This window comes from Hemibagrus wyckioides, linkage group LG01 (assembly GCF_019097595.1).
Source record: "Hemibagrus wyckioides isolate EC202008001 linkage group LG01, SWU_Hwy_1.0, whole genome shotgun sequence".
NCBI lineage: Eukaryota > Metazoa > Chordata > Actinopteri > Siluriformes > Bagridae > Hemibagrus > Hemibagrus wyckioides.
In genome coordinates, this window is record NC_080710.1 from 34,637,174 (window position 1) to 34,649,723 (window position 12,550).

General features: G+C 45.5%; 1 protein-coding gene across 1 annotated transcript in view; it reads left to right on the forward strand.

Annotated features, from left to right (window-relative positions):
* The first annotated feature begins 476 nt into the window (after positions 1–476).
* ntn2 (netrin 2) overlaps positions 477–12,550 on the forward strand; it is a 39,916-nt gene continuing 27,842 nt past the window's right edge. The window contains exon 1 of the mRNA XM_058400647.1: positions 477–730. The gene's annotated coding sequence lies outside the window, so the exon portion shown is untranslated. The remainder of the gene's footprint in view (positions 731–12,550) is intronic.

Genomic DNA, 12,550 nt, shown 5'->3' on the forward strand with positions numbered 1-12,550 from the left:
TCTGTAGGGAGAAATGTGTGTGTGTGTGTGTGATGTGGTAAAGGAGTCTCCAGTGTCACTGCTGTGTATCAGTCAGAGGTGAAACTGGAACTTCTTCAGGACAGAGGAGTTTACACTTCTACTGTTTCTCAATAACATGAGCAGCTGAGATTATTTTCTCTTATTAACTTGAAGAGAGAGAAAAAAGAGAGACTGCTGAGGGGACGAGTGTTTATAGCTGAAGAGAGAGAGAGAATAAAGAGAGACTGCTGAGGGGAACACGGCGTCACTCTCTCCTCCACTCTTTCACCTCCAGCGCGCGCTAAAAGTCTGGAACTTAACAGTGTTCTTCGAGAGTGCGCTCGCGCGCCTAAGGGTCGCTGCTCCGCTCCGCTCCGCGCGTGGCTCAGACGAATCCAGTTTCTCACCTTGCCTCCCCCTCATCATACAACTACCCCCCCCACCCCCATCCCCCCTCGGCCATCCCCGCCCTCTCCCCATCAGGCGAGAGGCAGGAGAACAGAGAGAGAGAGAGAGAGAGAGGGGCTGGAGTGGCGGAACGGTAACGACCCATCTCGTGCACTACCCTGCGGAGCGGAATACACCGACATTAATGTCTGGATATATCAGTCTCTCCACTGCGCACGAGCTACACAGAGGAACGCGCTCACACACGTTACCACCACACGCACACACACACGCACACAAGGAAAAGTTAAAGAGCAGCGGACCGGACTCGCAAGAATTCCCGGTAAGGTTTCAGAGTGCTCGCGTTCTCTCTCTCTCTCTCTCTCTCTCTCTCTCTCTCGCTCTCTCTCTCTCTCTGTGTGTGTGTGTGTGAGAGAGAGAGAGAGTTCTTTATGTGGTTAATGATAAAGTAATTGAATAATGTTTATGAAGTGCTCAGTAAGCACTACGCTGCTGTGATGATGATGATGATGATGATGAACGATTTTTAATCATATGATCATTGGAGTGTTTGCTGTACGCGTCCCTGTGAATGAGCTGTTGCTATAGAAACGATAACGTATCAGCGCGGGAGCATTAATCTAAAGCTGCGCTGCTGTTCGAGAGAATTCATCAACACCGAGGGCAGCATTCAGCAGCGTTTATTTATCTCATTACTGTCAGTAAATAATAACAACGACAAGAATAATAACCACGTGCATTATAACAACAACATTATTATTATTATTTTATATTATTATTATTATTATTATTATTACTATTATTATAAGTGTATAAGTTCACGCGCGTGCACGGACAGGTGGCGGATCAAAGCCCCGGTTCGCGCTGTGACATTTCCTGTTTTTTTTCTAACTTCTGCAAGGTCGCGAGAGCAGGGAATTTAATAACGGTAACAAAACGGGCTGAGCACTCTCAGTTTCCTGCCAGCGCGTGCTGCCAAACAAAGCAGCTCTGCTAAAGAGGAACAGCATAGCACAGCGCGAGGTGTGTGTGTGTGTGTGTGTTTTCCTTTCACTGTTATAGTATCAAACCAAGAGAAAGAGACATAGAGGAAGTGTGTGTGAGATGAATCTTACCTTCATTAATGCACTTGTCAGAAAAAAAACACCCATTAGGGGAGTATAGCCACACACACACATACACACACACAGACACACACACACATTTTCCATCTCCCACTTCCAGACACAGTCCTTTGAACTCAGGAGGGAAACCACAAATAATTTTATTAAGTAGTCAAATACAGGCAAACATTTGCACACACACACACACACACACACACACACATTGAAGGTGCCAAGGTTTTCAAAAACAGATTGAACCATTTAACGCAGCTCTCTCTCTGTTTCTCTCCATGTTCTTGAACCAGCACACCTCTAAACTTCAGGAGTGTAGCCTGAACTGCGCACACACACACACACACACACACACACACACACACACTTCTGCTGTTTTATTGTTGTCACCTGCTTGACCTCTACTGTGTTACCATATGACACCACACCCACACACTTGTGCACACTCACTTACTCTTTCTCTCTCTCTCTCTCTCTCTCTCTCTCTCTCTCACACACACACACACACACACACACACATCTGGAGAGAATCTTGGTCTGGGACATTAGAGTTTGGAGAAGTTGTAGAAATCCAGAGAGTGACAGAATCAACAAGCAGAGTGAAAGAGAAAGTCAGGATTTAAAGAAAGAAAAATAAGGATAATGAAGTTAAAAAAGAGAGAAATGTCTTAGAGAGAGAAAAAGAAAGAGAGAGAGAGAGATCAGACTAGATGCTGATCATTGTATTATTTCTGTTATGAACATCTTTATCCAACCTGATTTACTGTCCTGTCCTCAGATCTGTGTCCTCTGCATTGTTACTGAATCTGTGTCACTGAACCATTTCTGATCCATGGGTCATCATCTGATCTGTGGGTGATCCAGTGATGAGTCTCAAACTGTGTCCTGTGTGTTCTGACCTGATAAAATACAACCTGTATCTTGTGTGTGTACAGTCAGATTTCTGGCATTTAGCAGGTGCTCTTATCCAAAGCGACATTTTTATACAACTGTGCAGTTAAGGGCCTTGTTCAGGGGCCCAACAATGGCAGATTGGTGGACCTGGGATTCAAACTCACAACCTTCTGATCAGTAACTCAACACCTTAACCACTAAGGTAGTGCATCGCACACTACCCCACAGCCACCACATCACACACTAAACCATAATCCTAAACCCCGACGGACTGTTTATCATCGCTGGAGATTTCAATCATGCAAATCTCAAGTCTGTTCTCCCTAAATTCCATCAGAATGTGGACTTTGCTACGAGAGGGACGAACACGCTTGACCTTGCTTACACAAGGTGTGGAGCCCCGCCCCCACCTCGGCTACTCAGACCACATCTCTGTTATGTTGATTCCAGCATACAGACCACTCGTCAGACGCTCTAAACTGGTTCTGAAACAGGTTAAAGCCTGGCCAGCAGGAGCCATCTCTGCTCTTTAGGACTGTTTTGAGTGCACTGACTGGGACACGTTTAGGGAGGCTGCAACCAATGGCGACACCACAGACTTGGAGGAATACACGGCATCAGTGACCGGCTACATCGGCAAGTGCATTGATGACGTGACTGTCTCCAAGACCATCACAACACGCTCCAACCAGAAGCCGTGGATGACTGCAAAAGTGCGTGCTCTCCTGAGGTCAAGACACTCCACCTTCAGAGCAGGGGACAGGGCGGCCTTAAAAACAGCAAGGGCCAAACTGTCCCGAGCCATCAGAGAGGCGAAGCACACGCCCAGAGAATCCACGGCCACTTCCAGGACAGCGGAGACTCCCGGTGCATGTGGCAGGGCATCCAGGCCTGCCTGTGACAGTGACAGTGACTCCTCCCAGACGCGCTGAACGACTTCTACGCGCGGTTTGAGGCACAGAACAATGTAAGAGCGAGGAAGACCATCCTCCTCCAAAGGACCAGGTGCTCTGTCTCAACACAGCTGACATGAACAGAACTCTATGCAGAGTTAACCCACGGAAGTCTGCTGGACCAGACAACATTCCTGGCAGAGTTCTCAGGGAGTGTGCAGAGCAGCTAGCAGATTCTTCTAGCAGTCTTCACTGATATTTTCAACATCTCACTGAGCAGCTCCTTCATCCCAATGTGCCTCAAGACAACGACCATTGTCCCTGTGCCAAAGAAGTCTACAGTTTCCTGCCTCAATGACTATCGTCCCGTTGCACTCACACCAATCGTGATGAAATGCTTCGAGAAGCTCGTCATGAGGCACATCAAAACACAGCTACCACTCTCACTCTACGCCTTGCAGTTTGTGTACCATTCTAACCGCTCCACAGACGACGCCATCACCACAACCCTCCAGCTGGCCCTCACACACCTGGACTGTAAGGACACATACATAGAAATGCTGTTCATAGATTTCAGTTCAGCATTCTACACAATCATCCCTCAGCAGCTGATTGAGAAGCTGAGCCTGCTGGGCCTGAACACCTCTCTCTGCAACTGGATCCTGGATTTCCTGACTGGATCAGGAACAGCATCTCCAGCACCACCACACTGAACACTGGAGCACCTCAGGGCCAACAACCTGTCTCTAAACGTCGACAAGACTAAAGAGATGGTTGTTGACTTCAGGAGAGCACAGAGTGACCATTCTCCGTTGTTCATTGATGGATCCTCTGTGGAGATCTTCACCTGGTCACTCAACACCAGCTCCATCACCAAAAAAGCCTAGCAGCACCTCTACTTCCTGAGGAGGCTGAGGAAAGCCCATCTCCCTCCCCCCATCCTGACCACCTTCTACAGAGGGACCATGGAGAGCGTCCTGAGCAGCTGCATCACTGCCTGGTTTGGGAACTGCACCGTCTCAGATCACAAGACCCTTCAGGGGACAGTGAGGACAGACACACACCCCTCACACACCCTCTTACACACCCCACACACCCCTCACACACACTCTTACACACCCCACACACCCCTCACACACACTCTAACACACCCCACACACCCCTCACACACACTCTTACACACCCCACACACCCCTCACACACACTCCTACACACCCCACAAACCCCTCACACACACTCCTACACACCCCACACACCCCTCACACACACTCCTACACACCCCACACACCCCTCACACACACTCTTACACACCCCACACACACACACTCTTACACACCCCACACACCCCTCACACACACTCTTACACACCCCACACACCCCTCACACACACTCTTCACCCTCCTGCCATCTGGAAAGAGGTACCGGAGCATTCGGGCATTCACACACACACACACACACACAGACACACACACACCCAGGACTGAACTGTACAAAACTCTCTGTCTTTCTCTCTCTTTCACACACACACACATGTTATATTTATATTTATTTCTATTTTGCACTACCTCAACCGCTGCTACTGTATTTTTGCACAATACATGTTGTCAGGTCTCAAAGTTGTACATCATTTCATTTTATTTTATTTCATTTCATTTACATTTCACTGCACATGTTCTTTTTCCCCTAACCCTTTACTCTAACCCCTAACCCTAACCCTTAACCCTAGCCCCTAACCCCTAACTTAACCCTGACCCCTAACTCTAAACCTAACCCTAATAGATTTCAATATGTAATCATTTTTTCCCAAAATCTAAACCAACATTCAGAAACCAAGTGTAAATTCATGAGGTAATCTCTCTGCTTGAGTAGCACACTTTGCTCCACTGCTTCAGGTCTTTGAGGGAATTGCTTCATGCCACAGATCCCACCACAGCACATCAATGGGGTTAAAGTCCCACACCTTGAATTTATTCTTCTTTAGCCATTCAGATGTTGATTTTTTTGGGGGTGCTTTAGGATCATTGTCCTGTTGCATAACTTAATTCTGAACAGTTTAAGCTGCTGGACAGATAGCTTCACATTTACAGCTCTGGAAAAAATAAGAGCCCATTGCAAAATAATGAGTTTCTTCTGTTTTTTTCTTCCAGGGTCATGTGTTGGTCAGATGAAGAGTTTTGTTTGATTTTTTGTGAACTGCTGACAATATTTCCTAAATCCCAAATATAAATATAATTATTTAGAGTGTATATTTAAAGGAAATGACATCACATCAAAATAACCCAAGATCATGCAGTATCTGCAGAGCTTTAATAACTCAAATAAAACAAAATGCAAATCATTTGTAAACAGATTGTGTTAATGCTTTGGATAAATAACATTAAGAGATCAGTATTTGGTGGAATAACCCCGATCTGCATGGGTTTTAGCTCCATGATCTCCACCAGTTTCTCACATTACTGTTGGGGAACTTTATACCACTCTTTTTTGCAAAAAAGCAAACAGTACAGCTTTACTTGATGGTTTTTGACCATCCATCTTCCTCTTGATGACATTCCAGAGGTTTTCAATAAGGTTCACATCTGGAGATTGGGCAGTGCTCTCTTATTTTTTTCCAGAGCTGTATCTTGAGAATATTTTGCTATAAAGCGAGTTCATCGTTGCCTTAATGACTAGAAGTTTCTCAGGTCATGTGGCTGCAGAACAAGACCACATCAGCTGTTTATTACTGTGTGTGACCGTTATTATCAGGTGTTTGAGGTGTTGTATTTGGTCTTTGGTCATCATGCACAGCACTATGTAGGTAACGGTCATGCTGCCACATTCTGTTTGGAGAGAGGGGGCTTTTTTCTAGCAACATTTCCATGAAAGCTATGATTTTTCAGTCTTCTTTGTAAACAACTCTTCTTACTGCACACTGGTGAAGTCCAGAGTTTGGAGATGGCTTTATATAACCCTTCCAGTAACAATGCTTCTCTGAGGTCATGATGGACACACACCTGAGTGTGCCTGAACAGTTTTCTGTTACTGTTTTTAATAAAGGTATTCACTCTTCTTGAATCCATTTCATTAGTAATCATCTGGACACTAATCACTGTCCTCAAAATTCTGGAGTAAGAAGGGTGTACTTATTTTCTCCTAGTTTCTTAATGTTAGTTTATGTTTTGGGGAAAAATTATTACGTATAGAAATCTGATTGGTTTTTGTCCTTACATTTATAAGCTTGTTTATAAAAGTCAGTGAGAACTGGACAATTGTAAACTCCCTCACTCCTCTCTCTCACTCCCTCACTCCTCTCTCTCACTCCCTCACTCCTCTCTCTCACTCACTCCTCTCTCTCACTCCCTCACTCCTCTCTCTCACTCCCTCACTCCTCTCTCTCACTCCCTCACTCCTCTCTCTCTCTCACTCACTCCTCTCTCTCTCTCACTCACTCACTCCTCTCTCTCTCGCTCACTCCTCTCTCTCACTCCCTCACTCCTCTCTCTCACTCCCTCACTCCTCTCTCTCACTCACTCACTCCTCTCTCTCTCACTCACTCCTCTCACTCACTCACTCACTCACTCACTTCTCTCTCTCCCTCACACACTCCTCTCTCTCTCCCTCTCCCTCTCTCTTTCTCTCTCTCTCTTTCTCTCTCTCTCTCTCTCACACACACACACACACACCTCTCTCTCTCTCTTACTCACTCACTCACTCACACTATCTCTCTCTTTCACCAATTCATGTTATTCTAATTTGGATGTTCTGAAAAATGAGGTCTGAAAGAGGAGATGAAAAGAATGAGTGAGGGAGAAGAAAGAGTGAAGAGAGAACAATCTACACCAGATCATCTTCTGCTGACAGAATTCACCTTTCATCTCTTTCTCTCTCTCTTTCTCTCTCTCTTTATCTCTCTCTCTCTCTCTCTCTCTCTCTGGACATTACTTCAGTTGTGTGAAGTCTTCAGTATCATTCATGTTTGTGTTATGCACATTGAATGCATCTGTGTGTGTGTGTGTGTGTGTGTGTGTATATGTCACAATACTGCCCATGCCAGTCCTCTGCTCTTTATCTTCATCCCTTGCTGCCCACAGACACAGACCAAAAGCTGAAAGTGGTGTAAAGCTGCTTTGCCACAATGTCCATTGCTAAAAGCTCTACAAATAAAACTGACCTGAACTGACCTGTGTCAGTCCTCATCACTCCGTTTAGGTGGACAGCGGACAGCGTTTAGAGGCTATTCTTCACAGGTACTCCTGATTACGATGATCTAGTCTGATATTAGGATAATGACCGGATGAGTGGTTTATATTAATGTGAAATTGCCTGAAGGATTCTGCTGTTGCCTTGAGATGTGTCCTGGCTGTGGGGAGCAGCTTTAATGGACTCCTGCTCAGTGGTCTAGTGAATTTTTTTTTAAAAACTTGTAACATCTGTCCCATCTGCTGGCCAGATTTGTTCTGAATAGGGCTGAAGGACATGGCTTTGTGTGTGATGAGGTTCTGTGATGAGGTTGTGTGTGGTGAGGTTGTGTGTGGTGAGGTTGTCTGTGATGAGGTTGTGTGTGATGAGGTTGTCTGTGATGAGGTTGTGTGTGGTGAGGTTGTCTGTGATGAGGTTGTGTGTGATGAGGTTCTGTGATGAGGTTGTGTGTGATGAGGTTGTCTGTGATGAGGTTGTCTGTGATGAGGTTGTGTGTGATGAGGTTGTCTGTGATGAGGTTGTGTGTGATGAGGTTGTCTGTGATGAGGTTGTGTGTGATGAGGTTGTGTGTGGTGAGGTTGTCTGTGATGAGGTTCTGTGATGAGGTTGTGTGTGATGAGGTTCTGTGATGAGGTTCTGTGATGAGGTTGTGTGTGATGAGGTTCTGTGATGAGGTTGTGTGTGATGAGGTTGTCTGTGATGAGGTTGTCTGTGATGAGGTTGTGTGTGATGAGGTTGTGTGTGATGAGGTTGTGTGTGGTGAGGTTGTCTGTGATGAGGTTCTGTGATGAGGTTGTGTGTGATGAGGTTCTGTGATGAGGTTCTGTGATGAGGTTGTGTGTGATGAGGTTGTGTGTGATGAGGTTCTGTGATGAGGTTGTGTGTGGTGAGGTTGTCTGTGATGAGGTTGTGTGTGATGAGGTTGTCTGTGATGAGGTTGTGTGTGATGAGGTTGTGTGTGATGAGGTTGTGTGTGATGAGGTTGTGTGTGGTGAGGTTGTCTGTGATGAGGTTCTGTGATGAGGTTGTGTGTGATGAGGTTCTGTGATGAGGTTGTGTGTGGTGAGGTTGTCTGTGATGAGGTTGTGTGTGATGAGGTTGTGTGTGGTGAGGTTGTCTGTGATGAGGTTGTGTGTGATGAGGTTCTGTGATGAGGTTGTGTGTGATGAGGTTGTCTGTGATGAGGTTGTGTGTGATGAGGTTCTGTGATGAGGTTGTGTGTGATGAGGTTGTCTGTGATGAGGTTGTGTGTGATGAGGTTGTCTGTGATGTTCTGTGATGAGGTTGTGTGTGATGAGGTTCTGTGATGAGGTTGTGTGTGGTGAGGTTGTGTGTGGTGAGGTTGTCTGTGATGAGGTTGTGTGTGATGAGGTTGTGTGTGGTGAGGTTGTCTGTGATGAGGTTGTGTAACGTGTTTTTTTGTTTTAAAGCAGTGACCAGTGCAGCAGAACCCAAGCATTAATCAGTTTGTGACAGAAATTGATGACCAGAACTTCAGTGCCTTAAGTGTATGTGGTGGTCATTTAGTGACCTTTTTTCTTTCCCTTTCTGTATGTGAGGAAAAACTCCTGTTTCTTGTGAACACTTGGTAGCACAATTATTTGCCTCTACTCTGAGGCAAAAAGAATGATGATATCATCAATGAAATCAATAACATGTTGCCACTGGCTTGGAAAGAAGAGTGGGTTTATTCCTGACCACACACCATCACCAGCTGGTCATCGTGTTCTTAAAGCCTTGATGAAAGAAGAATTCCATACATGTACGAATAACACGAAATGGTCATTTATAGAGCAGAGTAACGCACATTGATATATCACAGTTACAGAGTTAAAGCTCCTGCGGTCATTACTAAATGTCCATCACTCTTTTGTACAAATGCTGTGAGCCACAGGGAATCCATCGCCTGTGTCCAGGGAAGTGACAGAGGGTAAGCAGTGCCTAGTGGGGGAGTGGCACCAGGCTGCATGTGTATGGAACCCCTGGGGTGATGAAAAGGCATGCTCTGTGCCTTCAGCCTGACGGAATTCTTTATCATGATCCTGGAAAACCAGAGGAAATCAAAATCCTTTCATCTGACCCGAGCTTCAGTGTGGAAACTCCAGAACTCACTTCCTCTTAGCTCCAGTTGTGTAGTTGTGGTGTGTCTGTCTGTGTGTGTCTCTGTGTGTGTGTGTGTCTGTCTCTGTGTGTGTCTGTGTCTGTGTCTCTTTCTGTGTCTGTGTATCTGTGTCTCTCTCTGTGTGTCTGTGTGTGTGTGTGTCTCTGTGTGTCTCTCTGTGTGTCTGTGTGTGTGTCTGTGTGTCTCTATCTGTGTGTCTGTGTGTGTGTCTGTGTATCTGTGTGTGTCTCTCTGTGTGTCTGTGTGTGTGAAAAAAAACAAAAACAAAACAGCCTTTATTTGTCACATATACATTACAGCACAGTGAAATTCTTTCTTCGCATATCCCATCCTTGGAGGTTGGGGTCAGAGCGCAGGGTCAGCCATGATACGGCGCCCCTGGAGCAGAGAGGGTTAAGGGCCTTGCTCAAGGGCCCAACAGCGGCAACTTGGCAGTGCTGGGGCTTGAACCCCTGATCTTCTGGTCAACAACCCAGAGCCTTAACCACTTGAGCCACCACTGCGTGTGTGTCTCTGTGTGTCTGTGTGTGTGTTTCTCTGTGTGTCTCTGTGTGTGTGTGTGTCTCTGTGTGTCTCTCTCTGTGTCTCTGTGTGTCTCTCTGTCTCTATGTGTCTCTGTATCTGTGTCTCTCTCTGTGTGTTTTTCTGTGTGTGTCTCTCTCTCTGTGTTTCTGTGTGTCTCTCTGTGTGTCTCTCTCTGGAAAAGAAATGAAGGAAGGTTTGTGACACCAGTCATTAGTTTGTCCTTAGTAATCCTTAGTAGTCCACAGTTCACCAGCATGAGAAAGGCAGAAACACACACACACACACACACACACACACAGAGCTGATGGGAGTTGAGTCTGCGTGTTTGTGAGAGTGATAGTGGATGAGACACAGTCACACACACACAAAGTTCAATGTTGCATTTCATTTCTGGTAAATTACGCCTTTCACTTACACATGCCAGCAATAGACCTCATCTCTCTCTCTCTCTCTCTCTCTCTCTCACACACACACACACACAGAGATCATTTCTCCTTATTTAGTCATCCAGATACAGTCATCCTTCACCTTAATCCATCTCTGTCTTTCTTCCTGTCTCACTTCCTCATTTCCATCTCAGTTTATCTGTCGTGTCACACTTCATATCTCCCTCACTGCCTTCTTTCTGTCTTATTACTCACCTTTTCCATCTCTCTCTCTCTCTCTCTCTCTTTTATATGTACCTCTTACTTAGCTGAGATGAGAACTGGCTGTTTCTGGGCTTAATAAACACTCACATGGTATGGCTGTGTGAAATTGGTTTGTGTGTGTGTGTGTGTGTGAGACAAAGAGGACTGATGTTTGAATGAAGTGTGTTTCTTGTTTCAAGCTTCAGATATCCCACTCACATTTGTTTAAAAGCTGTCTGATCTGTAATGGCCATGCCAGGTGTGTGTGTGTGTAAGTTGGGTTCAGAAGTCCCTGTTACAATATGAATACAGATGTCTTTTAGTGTACTGAGGTTAAGGTTAAGGCTAGAGGGTGTGTGTGTGTGTGTGTGTGTGAGAACTGAATAAAGTATGCAATTGTGTGTGTGTGCTGTTTGATGATGAATGCCTTGGAGTTTAAAGAGAGTGTGAAAGAGATCTGGACAGAGAAACTGAAAACTTGCAAAAAAAAAAAAAAAAAAGGCAAAAGACGTGAAGGTGAAGGTGAAGGTGTTGGATTACTGACCAGCAGGTTGTGAGATCAAATCCCAGGTCCACCACCACTGGTGGGCCCCTGAGCAAGGCCCTTAGAACTCAAGTGCTCAGTTGTATAAAATAAGATTAAATGTAAGTCAGTCTGGATAAGGGCACCTGCCAAATGCCAGAAACGTGTGTGTGAGATAGAAACAGTGTATGTAGTAATTAATGATGTAGTGTGTGTGTGTGTTCTAGTGTATTTGGAGATTAAGTTGATGCACAGTGAAATTCTTCATTTACATATCAATTGAAGGGTTGGGGTCAGAATGTAGGGTCAGTCATGATGCAGTGCCCCTTGGAGCAGAATGGGTTGGGGGCCTTGCTAGCTTGGCAGTGCTGCAGCTCAAACCCCGATCTTATGGTCAATGACCCAGAAGCTTAACCACTTGAGCTACCACCTCCTGTGTGTGACTGGAAACCAGCAGAAACACCAGAAGCTGTATCATGTTCTGATTCTCTGACTGGTCAGAAGGTGTTGATTAGTTTTCTTTAACAGCAGTGCGACAGTGCGACAGTACAGCAGTTTCACATCACAGCTCTATATTACCACATAGTATTGTTTCTATAGCAACATCTCATTCACAGAGACTGGGATGGTGATGAAACGTGATCCATGACATTGTGAAGATTTTTGAAAGGAGATGTTTATCCCACTTCAGGACAGAAGAGTTTTGCGATAACTTGACAAGATTTTTTTAGATAAAGACTGACTGACTGACTGACTGACTCAAGCCCCAGCACCGCCGAGCTGCCACTGTTGGGCCCTTGAGCAAGGCCCTTAACCCTCTCTGCTCCAGGGGAGCTGTATTATGGCTGACCCTGCACTCTGACCCCAACCTCCAAGGATGGGATATGTGAAGAAATCATGGCATTCATCAGATCAGATTAACAGATCTTTGAACTGCAATCTTCAGCTCTTTCTATATGGCCCATGGGGTCTAGTCTGGACTTTTAGTCACAGTAGGGATGTGCGGTCAGTCAGGTAATATGCAGTGGATGTTATTCGGCAAGCAGTGTTTGCTGTTCAGCTGCTCGCTGCTTTTGTCCAAAACTTCAGTTTCTCAGTCCAGAGAATCCTTTTCCACATGTTGAGTACTTCATGCCATCATGTGCCTTTTAGTGGCTTCTGTCTTGCCACTCTACCATCAAGTCCTTATTAATGGAGTGGGTGTGTCCAACAGGATCTCACATTTCAGAATGATGGGTTTTTTCTTACCTTCCTGACCC